Consider the following 16,733-nt stretch of genomic DNA (forward strand, 5'->3'; position numbering starts at 1 on the left):
TGGATGATATCTCTTTTCTTCTTTTTCCGGATGCACCACCTGCTATCCCGTCTCCTCACCCTCCTAGTCCTGATGCGCCCCCTTCGGCGCCATCCTCTCCACCGTCTAGTCCACCTAGTACTCTTCGTTCTCCGGCTTCGGATCCTTCTGATGTTGTCCCTTTTTCCTCTTCTTCTGATGAGTTGTCCTCCGCTGATGACCTTCCCCCTTCACGGCCTATCCGTCAGCGTCGTGCTCCAGCTCGTTACTCTTCTATTCAGTATGGTCTCTCTGTCGTTTCCGAGCCGACTTCTTATCGGGATGCCGAGCGTCATCCTAAATGGCAGCGTGCCATGGCTGAGGAGATCGCTGCGCTTGAGCGCACTGGCACTTGGGATCTTGTTTCTCCCCCTTCTGGTGTTTGTCCTATCACGTGTAAGTGGGTCTATAAAATTAAGACTCGCTCTGATGGATCTCTTGAGTGCTATAAAGCGCATCTTGTGGCTCGTGGCTTTCAGCAGGAGCACGGTCGTGACTATGATGAGAATTTTGCCCATGTGGCCCATATGACTACTATGCGTACCCTTCTTGCTGTTGCTTCTGTTCACCGCTGGTCTGTCTCCCAACTTGATGTTCAGAATGCTTTTCTTAATGGTGAGTTGAGTGAGGAGATTTACATGCAGCCTCCTCCTGGGTATTCTGTTTCCGATGGGATGGTTTGTCGTCTTCGACGTTCTCTCTATGGTCTCAAACAGGCCCCTCGTGCCTGGTTTGAGCGCTTCGCCTCTGTGGTGACTGCTGCTGGTTTCTCTCCTAGTCTTCATGATCCAGCACTTTTCATTCACACTTCTCCTCGTGGACGTACTCTTCTTCTTCTCTATGTTGATGATATGATCATTACTGGTGATGATCCTGAGTATATTGCCTTCGTCAAGGCTCCTCTTCGTGATCAGTTTCTTATGACTGATCTTGGTCCCCTTCGCTATTTTCTTGGCATTGAGGTTTCCTCCACTTCTGATGACTTTTCTATCTCTCCGGAAAAGTACATTCAGGATCTTATTGCCCGTGCTGCTCTTGGGGATGAGCGCACAGTCGATACTCCTATGGAGCTTAATGTTAAGCTTCGTCCTACTGATGGTGATCATCTTCCTGATCCCACCCGTTATCGCCATCTTGTTGGCAGTCTTGTTTATCTTGTTGTCACTCGTCCTGATATTTATTATCCTCTTCGTATTCTGAGTCAGTTTGTCTCAGCTCCTACCACTGTTCACTATAGTCATCTCCTCTGTGTTCTTCGTTATCTTCGTGGCACGATCACTCGTCGCCTTTTCTTTCCCCGTTCCAGCTCTCTCCAGCTCCAGTGCTATTCGGATGCTACGTGGGTGAGTGATCATACGGATCGTCGTTCGCTTTCTGCTTACTGTGTGTTTCTTGGTGGTTCGCTTGTTGCTTGGAAGACGAAGAAACAGGTCGCAGTTTCACGTTCGAGTGTTGAGGCTGAGTTGTGGGCTATGGCTTTGTTGATTGCTGAGTTGACTTGGTTACGATGGTTGCTTGCATATTTTGGGGTCTCTGTTACAACACCCACTCCACTTTTGTCTGACAATACATGTGCTATCAGTATTGCACGTGATCCGGTCAAGCATGAGCTGACCAAGCATATCGGTGTTGATGCTTTTGACACACATGCACAGGTACAAGATGATGTTGTTGCGGTTCATTATGTGCCTTCAGATTTGCAGTTGGCGGATTTCTTTACGAAAGCACAGACTCGAGCGCAGCATAATTTCTTACTCTCCAAACTCAGTGTTGTGTATCCAGCATGAGTTTGGGGGGTGTTAGATGTATATATATGTATATTGTAGTTTCCTCATATGTTAGGGGGCTTTCTGCATATGTGCACCTGTACATGTACTATATTTTGTGGCCTTTGGCCTCCTGGTAATATAACAAGCATATTGCCCTAACAAAAACAAGATTTAAAATGTTTTGGAATTATTTTCAAGAAAAAGGGATTAAGGTTTTTGAGGATACATAACAAAAGAATATTATCAACAAAAAATATTCAGTGTCGACATATTGCACCGAACATCTTCCCTTCCGTCGTACACAAATTGTACTTACGAGTTATGGGTGAGTGAGTGTGCCGAAATCCGGTTACAATATCCAAACATAGTTCACCACATCTAACACATCTCGTAATGTCATAGTTAGCAGGTTCCATATCTCATCAAATTGTCCTCGTAAGATGACTTGAAAAAATATATAAATTTTAACATATAAACAACACAAGTTGCACTAATCTATCACCTGTTTGCCTTCACTAGTGGAAAAGAGGCCTTTCGTCCCACCCTTTAGTCCCCGTTTTGAACCAAACCGGGACCAATAGGGGGTATTGGTCCCGGTTCATCATGAAAACCCTTTAGTCCCGGTTCGTTTGGACCCTTTAGTCCCGGTTGGTAATACAAACCGGGACTAAAGGGTGGTCTATGGGGCAAAACCCTTTAGTCCCGGTTCGTATTACCAACCGGGACTAAAGGGTTTTTTGCCTCCCCATGCACCTCCACACACCCCCCCCCCCCCCCCCCCGTGGATCGCCTTTTTTAACACTGTAAAATAGAAAAGAAAATGATACAAAATTCAAAAAATAAAATGTTTTCGGATTCTTGTATGTTATGCAACCTACTATTAGGGAAAATTAACAAATTTGAATTTTCACTTTTTTTGCAAAAATGTTTTGAAAAATGGTAAAACCGCAATAACTTTTGCGTACGACGTCGAAAAAAAACGTATAATATATCAAAAAAATCCTGGGAAAAAGTTACATCCGAATTTTATCCGGTTAGCCAATTTTATCCTGGGAAAACGTATAATCCCCGTTTACCCGGTTAGCCAATTTTTAGATTCTCAAAATTCCAAATGAAAATATGAAAGCAGGAATATTTTAGTTTTTGCCATAAATTCGGAATTTTATTTTTTAAATTTTTTTAAAATAATAATTACATCATGCATAAAGATTACTATTACTTAACCATAAAGTTAGCCAATTTTTTAGATTTTCAAATTTTCAAGTTTGGCAAAAAATATTAAAAAATAATAAATTAAAAAAACAATTATAATACAAATTTAAAAAATAATAATTATAATACCATTACCACAACATGTACGTTATTAGTTTTGTTTATTAAAATAATTATTTGGAATTCAAATAATAAATAAGTGTGACATCGACCAACATGTTAATAGGATTGATATGATACTAGTATCACAACATGCGCGCGAAGCACTTGAAAGCGGGATGGGAAAGGAACTTGGAAGTTAAGCGTGCTAGTGCTGGAGTAGTGGGAGGATGGGTGACCGAGCGGGAAGTTGGACCACGAGTAAGTAATTTGACTAGAGATTAAGGGTAGTTAGAGATTAAGTGGAGTTAGAAACTAAACTAGTTAAATAACTGAAATACTAGAAATTCTGAAAAAATAGGAAAAAAAGAGGAGCGAAAAATAATTGGGAACCAAATAGATAAAAAAAAAATAACGAAATAACCTTTAGTCCCGGTTCGTGTTACAAACCGGGACTAAAGGGTTTTTTCCTCGACGCGCGGCAGCAGCCCACGTGGCGGGACCTTTAGTCCCGGTTTGTTTTACAACCGGGACTAAAGGGGGGGACCTTTAGTCCCGCCTAATTGGTCCCGGTTTGGAAACCGGGACTAAAGGCCCAAATGAACCGGGCCTATAGCCCCGTTTTCCACTAGTGCTTCTAGCTTTCAATTTTAAAGCATTGTTTTTTGTATACCTCTCAAACGCATCCTCGTGAGTAGCTCTCTTGTCGTCTAAATACTACTCCCGCCGTTCCTAAATATAAGCTATATAGTGTTTTGAGAAAAATTCCAGAATATAAGGTTTACGAGGTTGTTCCACTTGTATGGAAAATATTTTTAGTTATTTGATTACGTTTCCTTGGCTTATGCAAAGTCCTCTATTAGCTCACGTTAATTGTCTAGGGTTAATCCCAGCCAAACATGGTGTAATTTTTCCAAAATGTGTGTTTCTTAATTTCCATGCCAAAAACTATATGGCTTATATTTAGGACCGGAGGGAGTATATGATATGGTCATAAATGGCTAAGGTTGATTGGTGTGGCTATTCAGAGGAACAACACGTATATGTTGCTTATTGATGAATTAATAATTAGGATCCACCGAGAATATTTCATAATATGTTGTGATATAAAGTGTGCGAGTATATATGTGACCATATAGAACAGGTTCTTAAGGAAAGAATAGTCAATATTTGGATATTAGAATTTCTTTTTTGTGACATTAGAATTTCTGATGACTTAACTATTCATATGTTAGCGCCAAACTTTCAATCATTCTTTTGCCAAAATTTAAGATGGAGAATCATACAAAAATTTAATCTTGGTGGTTTCCTTCGAACTTTAGCGGCTAATCAGATATCGGGAGGTGAATTTGCATGCACACTTGAGATGGAGGTTCTAGGATATCTTTTGTTATTTTTAATAGACGCTTAATGCTAGGAGTATTTGTTTTTGTGACATTAGAATTTTTGAAGACTTAATTATTCATTTGTTAGTGCGAAAGTGTTAGTTTTTTTTTGTTAAAACTTTAGGCCGAGAATCATCCACAATTGCAATCTTTGCGGTTTCCATTCAATTTTACCGCCCAATTAGACGACCGGAGGTGAATGTATGGTCATACTTGAGACAAAGGTTCTATGATATGTTTTTATTCTAATTAATATAATTCGTATTTAATTATAACTTTATTTTTAATATTTATTTTATATAAAAACGTAATATTACGGACGTGAATTTGGTTCACCCGGGCACCAGTGTATCCTTCTTTTGAAAAAATCGAAATTTGTTCTTTTATGTTTTAAATAACTCTAAAATTTATTTCAACAATATGTATATATGGTCCATATATCCTACCATATATCCGTACGATGTGTTGGTAGAGTACTCGTAATATTTTTGGGCCATAAAAAGTCTAGCAATATATTTGCCACCGCCATGTAGCTAGATCTCCTTGTTCAAAAAAAAAAAAGTAGCTAGATCTCCATCAGACAGCAACAGAAATGATGGTCGTTTAATGGTCGTCAAGGTCGGCATCGGCGGCACAGGTCTTGAGAGTTACGGCGCGATAACACTATTTGCCGACCCTGTCTTACATGCTAAAAGCATAGCTGCGGTGGGAGCAGGCCGGTGCCGCTTACTAGCACGCCCCGCCGGTGGACTTGGTCTTGGCTCACGTACGGTCGGTGTCACACCATCGGCAGCTGCAGCAAGCAGGTGAAATGAATACAACACCTTATTTCTGTTCATTTTGTTTTGCGAAAATTCCACCGATCTATTAATAATCATCAACAGTAGTATAAAGATATTTAAAAATAATAAAAATTACAAATAGATCATTGGATCACCTAGCGACGACTACAGACACTAGCACGAGCTGAAGGCGCGCCGCCGTCCTCACCCCTCCATCACCGGAACCAGGCAAAACTTGTCGTAGTAGAGCTTGTTGTAGTAGACATACGGGAAGTTGTCATGCTAAAACCTCAAAGGACTAGCGCACCAGAGCAGCAACCATCGTCAATGATGATGACCGTAGATCGGAAGAGACTGACCTGAAACCACACAACCGAACACAAAAGACGATCGGATCACGGGAGATCCGTCGGACACACAACTCCACGCGCCCTCCGCCGGCGCTAGATGCACCACCGGAGCGAGGATAGGACGGGGAGGACCTTATTCTGACTTCAGGAAGTAGTTGCCGCCTCACCATCCCGAAGAAGACACCGAAAACGAACTAAACGAAGAACTGAAACTTTCCCGCCGGCGAGAGGCCGCGGTCCACCACACCTCCAAGGCTCCAAGGCCACCGGAGGCGGAGCGGACCGGCAGTGTCGCCAGCGAGAGGGACGAAACCCTAGATGGGTTTTAGAGCCGCCTCCTGATCGCCTTGGTCTCTTGGTGTTTTCCCGTAATGCGGCGGCTATTTCTGTTCATCTTAACTGATTGATCTCTACCCGCCAAGTATGAGTGCACTTACTATCGTTGATTTTTCTTTGCGAAATATAATACAGATGCTCACATGTACACTCGAGTCCCTATGAATACATGTCTCTATGAGGCAGCTTTGAGAGTCCAAACTTGATTCGCCCGATTTTGAGATTGACGATGTTATCACAGAGAACGTTGTTTCCCACGGAAGAATATTACATCTTTATAAGACACCCCTAAGGTTTAAACTATGGTGAACTACGGGTACTAGTGTCCTTCAACTACCCAACCACAAGTTTATTCTCTCATCACTAGCGAATGTGCATGTGCTTATGACACGTACTGTTTTACACGCTGAGTAGTACCATGACCTGGAAAGAAATCCACGATAGTTTACAAAAGGAAAAAAAAATAGTCATAAGGTTAACTATGATGTGGCTACTAAACATGGCTCACCAAGGTTTATACCCTAAATTCGATACTTTTGAGTCTCATAAAAACGAAATATTTTTTAGTGGGAGATAACGATTCCATCGATGGCGAGGTGCATGTGGTCTTAAAATTGCCAGAAAAGTTTCTTGAATGCAGTCTCTCGAAAATGCTAATAAAGATTGTATGTTTTATAGAGATGCGTGTATGTATTTTGAACCTAGGTGTACTGTTTCGTAGGAAAAGACAAATAAGTTGGTACAATCAGACCCATACTGAGACCAGTGTTTTCCGCTCGCCACGCAGGTAGTACGTCAGTCTCAGGATTAACCTTCAGTACTCAGACCCATACTGAGACCACACTGATCGTGTTAAAGTTTCTGTGCAAAGTCAGGAGAATGATTGAAAGACTCACTAGTGGAAAACAGGCCTTTTGATCCGGGTGGTTAGGGCCTTTTGTCGCGGGCGGCCAGCCGCGACAAGCAAGGCGCGATAAAAGGGTGGCCTTTTATCCCGGGTCACTTACGACCCGCGACATAAGGTCCACCACGTGGCAGCCGCGGGGCGCGCAGGGCACAGGCCCTTTTGTCGCGGGCGGTATTACCACCCGCGACAAAAGGCCCTCTACGTGGCGCGCGCACAACGCTTCTGCTTTAGGGTTTGAGGGGTGCAGCACCCCTCCCCCCCGCCACCGACCGCCTGTTATTTCATTTTTTTCGTCCGAAAATAAAAGTTGCATATATTTGTACGCTACTAGAAGTTGTACACATTCATTCATTATATATATATATAGATCGATCAAACAAATATTGGAAGCAGAAGTCGATTCCCCTTACACATATTCGTAGGTTCCCTACATATATACATGGAGCTCACGATCGACAAACGGTACTAACGACCGTCTATTTGGAGGTAGAACAACTATCTGGACTAAACAAGCCTTTGTTGTTTATGACTTCTCTAACCAAAAGTCCCGCCAGTTCCTCCGCGATTCCTAGTGCGTGTTCCTTTGGTTGTAGTCTGTCCCGCATGAAGTCGACCTATATACGAAAATGAGATGAGTATGACTATATCAGTCTTGATAACGAAATATTGATGATAATAAATAAAGTTGTGAATGTTATTGCTTACGTCGAATTTATTTCTGTTCTGCTTCTCAGTGGTTAACATGCGAATGGACTCGCAAACGTAGTATCCACATAGATTCATCCCTTGTGGCTGCTGGGGGCACGGTACAGGATTAAATGTTAGCTTCTTTGCAAAGGTAATCTCCTTATGAACATTCTTCAAAGCTTGCCAAGCCCTGCCATGCAAAAGAATGATTGAATGAGTGGATAATTAATTGATATCTCACGAAAGATAAAGCGCGGCGATGAAGGAAATTACACTTGGAGCAACTTCTGCAAGTCCTGGAACCCGTCCAGGCCTCTACTCAGTGGGTCTTTTACTTCAACTATTCCCTTATCAGGTTGAATGTCTAGTAGAATCCAGTGGAAGCTGCACATGTTATGCATATACGTCAGGAATTACACTTAACATCGAGTAAGAAAAATTGAATGTGCATATATAAAAGATCATTAAGACTCTCACTCGTAGTTGTAAGGAAACAATATTGAATCACAGAAATATTGCTGCCCCAAAAACCTTAGTAGGTTTCCCCCCGTTTCTTCGCGTTTATGCTTCACCGTTTCAACATGTATTTTATCTGGGTCAACAAACCCAACATTGATAATATTATTACTTTTGCACTCACTGATCTTCATACTGCAAAAGAGAACCCATAAGATATAATGAGTATATATATGCAATGAAAACGAACATGAACTGAATGAAAATGAACTTATATGTAGTTAACAACTTACAAGCAATAGCAACTCATGAGAGATTTGTCGAGGGCTTCTAGATTGAATAACTGCCAGAGTTCATTCATCTCAATATGGATCTCCTCCTTTCGGTAGTAATATTCCCATGGTATACTCGCCACGATGTACATTTTTTTCTCCTTGCATGCATCAAGGTACCACTGATGCAAATTCCGCATATGTGTTGGCAGTTTATGCAGCTGCTCTCTGCTGACCAAGTCGGCCCCGTAGACAAATTTAGGAGCTATATCAGCAGTGGGTATGTTAGCATCTGCTGCAGACAGCAATTCCTCCACGGTAACTGAACAAGCAGCCGCTAGCCTTGCAGCTTCTTCCATATCGATACCACCATGATGTTCCTGGTACAGCTTGGGAACATTAAGCACTTTGAGTGCTGGGATCGATTGTTTGGGCTGAGCACCGAGGAGGGGAACTTCCTTTCTCTTTTTGCCTTTTGTCGTTTGCTTGGCCTTGAGGGGTGCACTTGTTGAACTTGACCTTTTCTCATCTGCACTTCTAGCTGATGATTTGCTCGTGCTAGCAATGTCCTTCTCCTTATCCTTTTCATCCTTCTTTTGGTCAATTACCTTTGCAAGAGTGCGTGTATAGTCATCCTTCTTCTCGTGTAACTCATACTGCGATGGTGTGTTCAGAAAACTAGTAGCATATTCTATTTGCTTCTCTGTGTATGGCTCTGGCGCTGGAGGTTTTGGCTTATGGAAATGATCATAGTTGTGTTTCGCAACAGCGGCCGCATTTTCCTCGACAGTAAGATCCCAAGGACGGGGGGGAGGAACCTTTGGTACTTTTGGGAGGGGCGACCTCTTGGGGATAGGACTCTTGAAACGCTTCCGGCTGGGTGCATTCCGAGTCTTAGTGGGCGGAGGCGGCGGCGCTGGAGATGGAGATGGACTACCGATGTCGTGGTCGACGTCGTACCCACGGGGTGATGGTGGCGACATGTGATCAGTAGGAGGAGGTGATGGTGGCCTGCGATCACCTGGAGGAGGTGATGGTGACCTGCTGGGACGACCGGTACTAGGTGCTACCCAGCCTGGCAGCCTGATGTTCTTCTTTTCCCAGAGAATGATTTCTCCCAGCACCTCTCTGAGTGTAAGCCCCCCATCACCTCCAGGGATATGGAGCTCCAATGTCTCCCACTGCGGGACAACTGAATCCACCCCGACACGAGCATAGCCAGCTGGAATCGGATTGCCATGCCATGTTGCCGGCTCACCTTCAGGTCCAAATGCCGGTAAGACATAGCCGACCGCCACCTTAACAGAAACCTTCCTGAACACCTCATGGAGATCACAAGGTGTTGTCTCCTTGATTCCATCCAAGGGGTCGCCAGGACCGGCATCTATCATCATCCGTGTAGGAGGGGCCTCCGAGTCGGCCACGCTGCTGTCTCGTTGCTGAGATATTTCAGCGGTATTATCTGGCGGGCGTTGTCCTTTTAGTTCATTTATCTCCCGCTGCTGCTGCTGAAGCTCCCGCTGCTGCTGGTCAAGTCGGCGTTGGAACTCGGCCATCCGGTCATTCTGCACCTCCAGCTGGCGTTGTTTAGCTCTCGCTCGGCTTCTATAAGTCTCCGCGTCGGCCGGAAACCCAAGCGACCACGGAACACTAGGGCCGAAGCCTCTTGTTCGTCCTCCCTTCTCAGGATTACCGAGGACAAGCGTCAGCAAGTCTTTCTCTCTATCGGGAGCAAACTTTAGTTTTCCCGCCTTTATATCTGTCGTCACTTCAATCCATTTTTGCCTGGGTACCCTAACCCTGGTGTCACTTTCAACAATGTTCCCTGTCTTCATGTCATACTCACAGCCATGCGCGAGGAACCAATTTCGAGCCCTTATGTCCCATCCTTCTCGCGTGGGTTCTGGAGTGATCCCGTTCAGCTCCATCTCAGCCTCTTGTGCATCCCACTTAGGCATGGCTCTTCCGTAGCCCCCTCGCCCCGTATGATGGTGATATTTCTTCTCGCTTGCATTCTTCTTGTTTTTCGCTGACAGGTTCACAGCCTCCTCTGATTCTTTGTACCTCACAAATTCTTCCCAGTTATGCTCCTGCTTCGCTAGGTAGTTCTCGAATAATGGAGGCTTCTTGTCTTCGCTAGAGAGAGAGAGAGAGAGGGTGTCGGCGTCGGTTGTTCGCGAGAAGGGAGAGAAGAGGGGAGTTGCGGCGTCGATGGTTTTCGCGAGAGGGAGAGGGGTGTCGGCTAGTGTTCGCGAGATGGAGAGGGGTGTCGGCGAGTGTTGTTCGCGAGAAGGGAGAGAAGAGGGGAGTTGCGGCGTCGATGGTTTTCGCGAGAGGGAGAGGGGTGTCGGCTAGTGTTCGCGAGATGGAGAGGGGTGTCGGCGAGTGTTGTTCGCGAGAGGGAGAGCGGTGTCGGCGAGTGTTGTTCGCGAGAGTGTTTGCGTCGGTTGTTTACAAGCTAACTAATATAAAATTTAAATTAATACAAAATTTAATCTAACTAACTACAAGATTTGAATTAATACAAAATTTAAACTAAGTAACTACGAAATTTGAATTAACTATCTACAAAAATTTAAACTAACTAACTAATACTAAATTTAATCTAAATACTAATACTAATACTAACTAACTAATACTAATTAAAACTAAATACTAATACTAACTAAACTAAACTAACTAACTTAATTAAAAAACTTAATGAAAAAACTTAACGAAAAAAAGGCCGGGGCATGGCCGGCCGGCACCGGCGGCCGCGCGGGGCGGCGGAGGGTGGCGGCTACCTGCTTCTCGAGGGTGGCGCAGAGGGGGCGGCGGCGGCCGGGGGTGTCCCAGAGGAGGCGGCGGCCGGAGGAGGCGGCGGCCGGAGGTGGCGCGCGCGCGAGATCTCGTCGGAGGTGGCGCGTAGAGGGCGCGGCCGGCGCGCGCAGAGGCGGCGCAGAGTGGCGGAGGTGGCGCAGAGGGCGGGGCGGCGAAGAGGCGGCTCAGAAGTGGCAGGGCGGCGGCCGGAGGCGAGGGAAGATGGCCGGCGGCGGCGGCGGTGGATTTCGGCAGCCTGACGGCGCGATTTTTGCTAAGGAAAATGGCCTCCGGGTGTCGCGGGTGGGGGCTCCGCCCGCGGCGGTAGGTATTTATACCTAGGGCCTTTTGTCGCGGGTGGGGGCTTGACCCGCGACAAAAGACCCCCTTTGTCGCGGGTCAAGCCCCCACCCGCGACAAAAGGGGTCTTTATCGCGGGCCGTGGCTCGACCCGCGACAAAAGGGGTGGGAGGGGGAGGCGGCCGATCCGCGTGAAGCGCATCCAACGGCTCCGGCCGTTTGAATCCAACGGCCTGGAGCCGTTGGACGCGGATCAGGCCTGGACCGTTTTTGTTTTTCTGTTTTTTTCTGTTTTTTGTTTTTCTTTTTTTTTCTGTTTTTTTTAAATAAAAACTATTATTTCAATAACTTTTAAATGGTAACTCAAAAAGAAAAGTGTTATATATGAAAATTGATCAGAAAAATCCAATGAACATGAATATGACATCCATAGAACTATTTGCATCTCGCATATATAAATGCTGACACGAGCCTCGCCTCGCCGACGCCGGCGTGCGACGTGTAGCCACCGCTGCCACGTGGCTCACCCCGCCGACGCCGGCGTGCGACGTTTAGCCACCGCTGACACGTGCCTCGCCCCGCCGACGCCGGCGTGCGACGTGTAGCCACCGCTGACACGTGCCTCACCCCGCCGACGCCGGCGTGCGACGTGTAGCCACCACTGACACGTGCCATGCCGCGCGTGCGCTATATAGAGCGACGAGTGCGGGCGCAACCACACGTCGCCACCGCCTCCGCTCATTCATCTCCGGGATGCCTCCATGTCGTCGAGGGGCGTCCGGTTTCCGTGGCGTTCGAGTGCATCCGAGCGGTAGGTTCACCGCCGAGATACGCGCCGGTGGCTTCCGCCTCACCCTCGGCACGTACAACACGCCGGAAGAGGCGGCGCGCGCCACGACGCGGCGGCGTGGCGCTTTCGGCGGCCAGGGCACGACATACACTTCCCGGATGTTGAATCGCTAGAGGAGGCGGAGTTCCTCGCGCCACCGCCGTGCCTCGTCACCGACGAGGACCGTCACCGGCATCGCCAGGTGCAGCGCAGGATCGCCATCGCCGGCGCGACGAGCAGTTGATGCGCCGGTGGAGGGCGCGGTCCCCGACGCGTTCTTTGCTAACCTTAGGCACAACGCAGGTCCAACAGGCGCCACCGTCGGGCCGTCGCCGCCTTCGAGCTCGAGAACTCGAATACAACTTGGACCGAAACGACCCTCGGTGGGATGACCTTTGGACGGAGACAACCTCCGACGACGAGTAGAGACTAGACTAGTAATTTATCTATTTTATTGTAATTTCAATAAAGTCGTTGTCGGTTCTATTAGTTTAAATTTAGTTTATAAAGTCGTTGTCGGTTGTTTTTGTTCAATAAAGTGGTTGACACGAAATTTATTACGATTGAACTGAAATTAAAGTACGAGCTCAACTGAAAAATAAGATACATGGCCAGATTCGAATGTTGGAGCCATTCAATCATAGTCGTGCCTAGTCCTATACACGTCGCCACAGTAGTCATCAAAGTCGCCGACGTCATCGTCGCTAGCATCGGGGTCGCGGTTGTCGAACCTCGGCGGATGACCACGCGTGGGCTGGGATTGAGGGTAGCGCAGGCGGGGGCCACGATAGGCCAGGACGCTACGGAGAGTCCGGCCGCGCCACCACATCCGACGGCCGGCCTCGTTGAAGTTCGAAGGAGGCGGGCCGTCCTCCTCGTACACAGCAACCGCCCTCTCACGCCGATTGATGAAGAAGCTGTCCCAAGTCGGGCTGTAGTCGGGATGCCACTGGGATTCCTCCGCTGCTCGGGCGTGAGCTCGAAATAGTAGTGGTTCGTGATGGCCATCTCGCGTGGCACACCTACGGGGATAGGAGGGACCGGTACGCCTCCGACGCTCAGCAACCAGCCGGTCGGGACGCGGTAGCCGGGCGGGCAGGGGTAGTTCGAGGCGCAAAGCGCCTCCGCCTCCCGGGGTGTTAGACATACGATGGAAGCCATGGGAGAGAGTGATGAGGTTTGCAGATATGAGAGTCCAAGCCTACATATATATAGTGGAAAAATGGCGGGAATGCGGGAAGAAAATAGGCGGGAACGAAGTGGCGCGCGAAACTTTCATCCCGGGTGGAGGCTCAAACCGCGACAAAAGACGGGGAGGCTTATCTAGGAGGGCCTTTTGTCACGGTTGGTGGCTGCAACCGCGACTAAAGATGTCGGCAGGATAATAAGGATGTGTCGGTAACCTTTTGTCACGGTTGGTGGCTGCAACCGCGACTAAAGCTGTCGGCAGGATAAGGATGTGTCGGTAACCTTTTGTCACGGTTGGTGGCTGCAACCGCGACTAAAGGTGTCGGCAGGATAAGGACGCGTGGGTGGACGCACTGCTCGATGAGATAAAGCATGTAGCGCACGACGGCCTGTCGAAGGAATAAGACAAAGTAGAAGCGGTGCCGTGCCTATAAAAGGAGCATCGATACGCCTTGCCAAGCAGATCAACAAGCCAAGCACAGTTTAATCTTCATTATTACATAAATGTAGAGATTGTCTTGGGAACTATATATGAAGAATACATTATTACATCGCCATCTAGTGTTGTGATCTTCTACGCCGTAGCCATGGAGAATCTTCATCATTTAGCAAGATGCTTGGGTCAATTTTCACCGTGAAGGGCGGAATTTCTTTAAACTTATTATAATCTTCTGACATGTCTGTCTTGTCATCCACTCCCACGATGTTTCTTTTCCCCGAAAGAACTATGTGGCGCTTTGGCTCCTCGATTGATGTATTCTTTTGTTGATTTCTTTTTCTTGATTTGCTAGACATGTCCTTCACGTAGAAAACTTGAGCCACCTCGCTGGCTAGGACAAAAGGCTCGTCCAGGTACGCAAGATTGTTGGGATCCACTGTTATCATACCGTACTTATCGTCAATATGTATAGCGCTGAGCTTCACCCATTTGCACCGAAACAAAGGGACCTTAAAAGTGGGACCATAGTCAAGTTTCCATATCTCCTCTATGTATCCATAATATGTGGTGGTCTGCCCATTCTCGTCTGTTGCATCAAAGCGGACACCGCTGTTTTGGTTGGTGCTCTTTTTATCTTGGTCGATCGTGTAAAATGTATTCCCATTTATCTCGTACCCTTGGAATGTACATATGTTTGAAGATGGTAACCTGGCCAACAAGTACAGCTGCTCCACCGCAGATGGGTCATTAATGAGATGTCTTTGCAACCAACTGCCGAAGGTATTCATGTGTTGACGTGTAATCAAGGACTCGGGCTGGCCCGGGTTTATTTCTCGTAAAACATTCTTATGTTTCTCGATGTACGGAGCCACCAAGCTGGAATTGTATAGAGCGTGTAGTGCGCTTGATTGAAAGAAATCTTGTCCCTCCACACCGTTGCTTTCCTTCCTAGTGTGCCTTTTCAGTCAGCCTCCCCTCATACCGAGATTCAGGAACACCAATCGGCTTAAGGTCGGGAAGAAAGTCAACACAAAACTCAATGACCTCCTCAGTTCCGTAGCCCTTTGAGATACTTCCTTCCGGCCTAGCTCGGTTATGAACATATTTCTTTAAGACTCCCATGAACCTCTCGAAGGGGAACATATTGTGTAGAAATACAGGACCGAGAATTCTAATCTCTTCAACTAGGTGAACGAGGAGGTGCGTCATAATATTGAAGAAGGATGGTGGGAACAACAACTCGAAGCTGACAAGACATTGGACCACATCTTCCTGTAATCCTGACAAAGATTCGGATCCATTACCTTCTGAGAAATTGCGTTCAGGAATGCACATATCTTCACAATGGCTAGTCGAACATTTTCTGGTAGAAGTCCCCTCAATGCAATCGGAAGCAATTGTGTCATAAGCACGTGACAGTCATGGGACTTCAGGTTCTGGAATTTTTTCTCCTTCATATTTACTATCCCCTTTATATTCGACGAGAAACCAGACGGAACCTTGATACTGAATAGGGCTTCAAAAAAGATCTCCTTCTCTTGTTTGGTAAGAGCGTAGCTGGCAGGCCCTACAAACTGCCCTGGATGATTGCCGTTTCGTCCTTTATGAAGTTCCTGGTCCTCCCGTGCTTCTGGTGTATCTTTTGTCTTTCCATACACGCCCAGAAAACCTAGAATATTCACACAAAGATTCTTGGTCAGGTGCATCACGTCGATTGCAGAGCGGACTTCCAGGACTTTCCAATATTCTAGCTCCCAGAAAATAGATTTCTTCTTCCACATGGGCGCGTGTCCGTCATCGTCTTTCGGAACAGGTCGACTGCCTGGACCCTTTCCAAAGATAACATTTAAATCCTTGACCATGTCAAATATATCAGCACCACTACGGGGGACAGGCTTCGGACGGCGGTCTGCCTCGCCATCGAAATGCTTGCCTTTTTTCCTTAAGGGATGCTTGCGCGGAAGGAAACGACGATTGAACGGGTACACAACTTTTCTGCTTTTTCCCAAATATTTACTTTCAGTCTCATCTAAACAGTGTGTGCATGCATTGTATCCTTTGTTCGTCTGTCCTGAAATGTTACTGAGAGCAGGCCAATCATTGATGGTTACGAATAGCAACGCTCGTAGGTCAAATTCTTGCTCCGTGTGCTCATCCCACACACGTACACCTGGTTTGGCCCACAACTCCAAAATTTCATCGACTAATGGCCTTAGGTACACATCAATGTCGTTGCCCGGTTGCTTTGGGCCTTGGATAAGCACTGGCATCATAATGAACTTCCGCTTCATGCACAACCAAGGAGGAAGGTTGTAGATACCTAGAGGCCCGGGCCAGGTGCTGTGTTGCAGCTCTGCTCCCCAAAAGGATTCATGCCATCTGTACTTAGACCAAAGTATAAGTTCCTTGCCTCACCTGCAAAATCCGGAAACTCTCTCCCGATGTTTCTCCACTGCCGACCATCAGCGGGGTGCCTCAACATCGCGTCTTTCTTACGTTCTTCCATGTGCCATCGCAACAACTTGGCATGCTCTTTGTTTCTGAACAAACGTTTCAACCGTGGTATTATTGGAGCATACCACATCACCTTCGCAGGAACCCTCTTCCTGGGTGGCTCGCCCTCAACATCACCAGGGTCATCTTTTCTGATCTTATACCGCAATGCACCACATACCGGGCATTTATTCAAATTCTCGTACTTCTCACCGCGGTAGAGGATACAGTCATTAATGCATGCATGTATCTTCTGCACATCTAATCCTAGAGGGCAGACAAGCTTCTTTGCTTCATATGTACTGACGGGCAATTCATTATTTCTTGGAAACAGCTTCTTTAATATTATCATCAATTTCTCAAATCCCGAGTCAGTCACACCGACCTCTGCCTTCCATTTCAGCAATTCCAA

The 16,733-nt window shown here is 46.6% G+C and overlaps 1 long non-coding RNA gene across 1 annotated transcript; it reads right to left on the reverse strand.

Moving 5' to 3' along the window:
- Positions 1–7,645: 7,645 nt before the first annotated feature.
- Positions 7,646–8,160, reverse strand: LOC139835999 (uncharacterized). Its single transcript, XR_011751591.1, has 3 exons — positions 8,023–8,160; positions 7,819–7,929; positions 7,646–7,735 (listed from the first exon to the last, which is right to left on the reverse strand). It is a non-coding gene; the product is annotated as an uncharacterized lncRNA (long non-coding RNA).
- Positions 8,161–16,733: the final 8,573 nt, after the last annotated feature.

Source organism: Lolium perenne, chromosome 1, assembly GCF_019359855.2.
Source record: "Lolium perenne isolate Kyuss_39 chromosome 1, Kyuss_2.0, whole genome shotgun sequence".
Classification (NCBI taxonomy): Eukaryota; Viridiplantae; Streptophyta; class Magnoliopsida; order Poales; family Poaceae; genus Lolium; species Lolium perenne.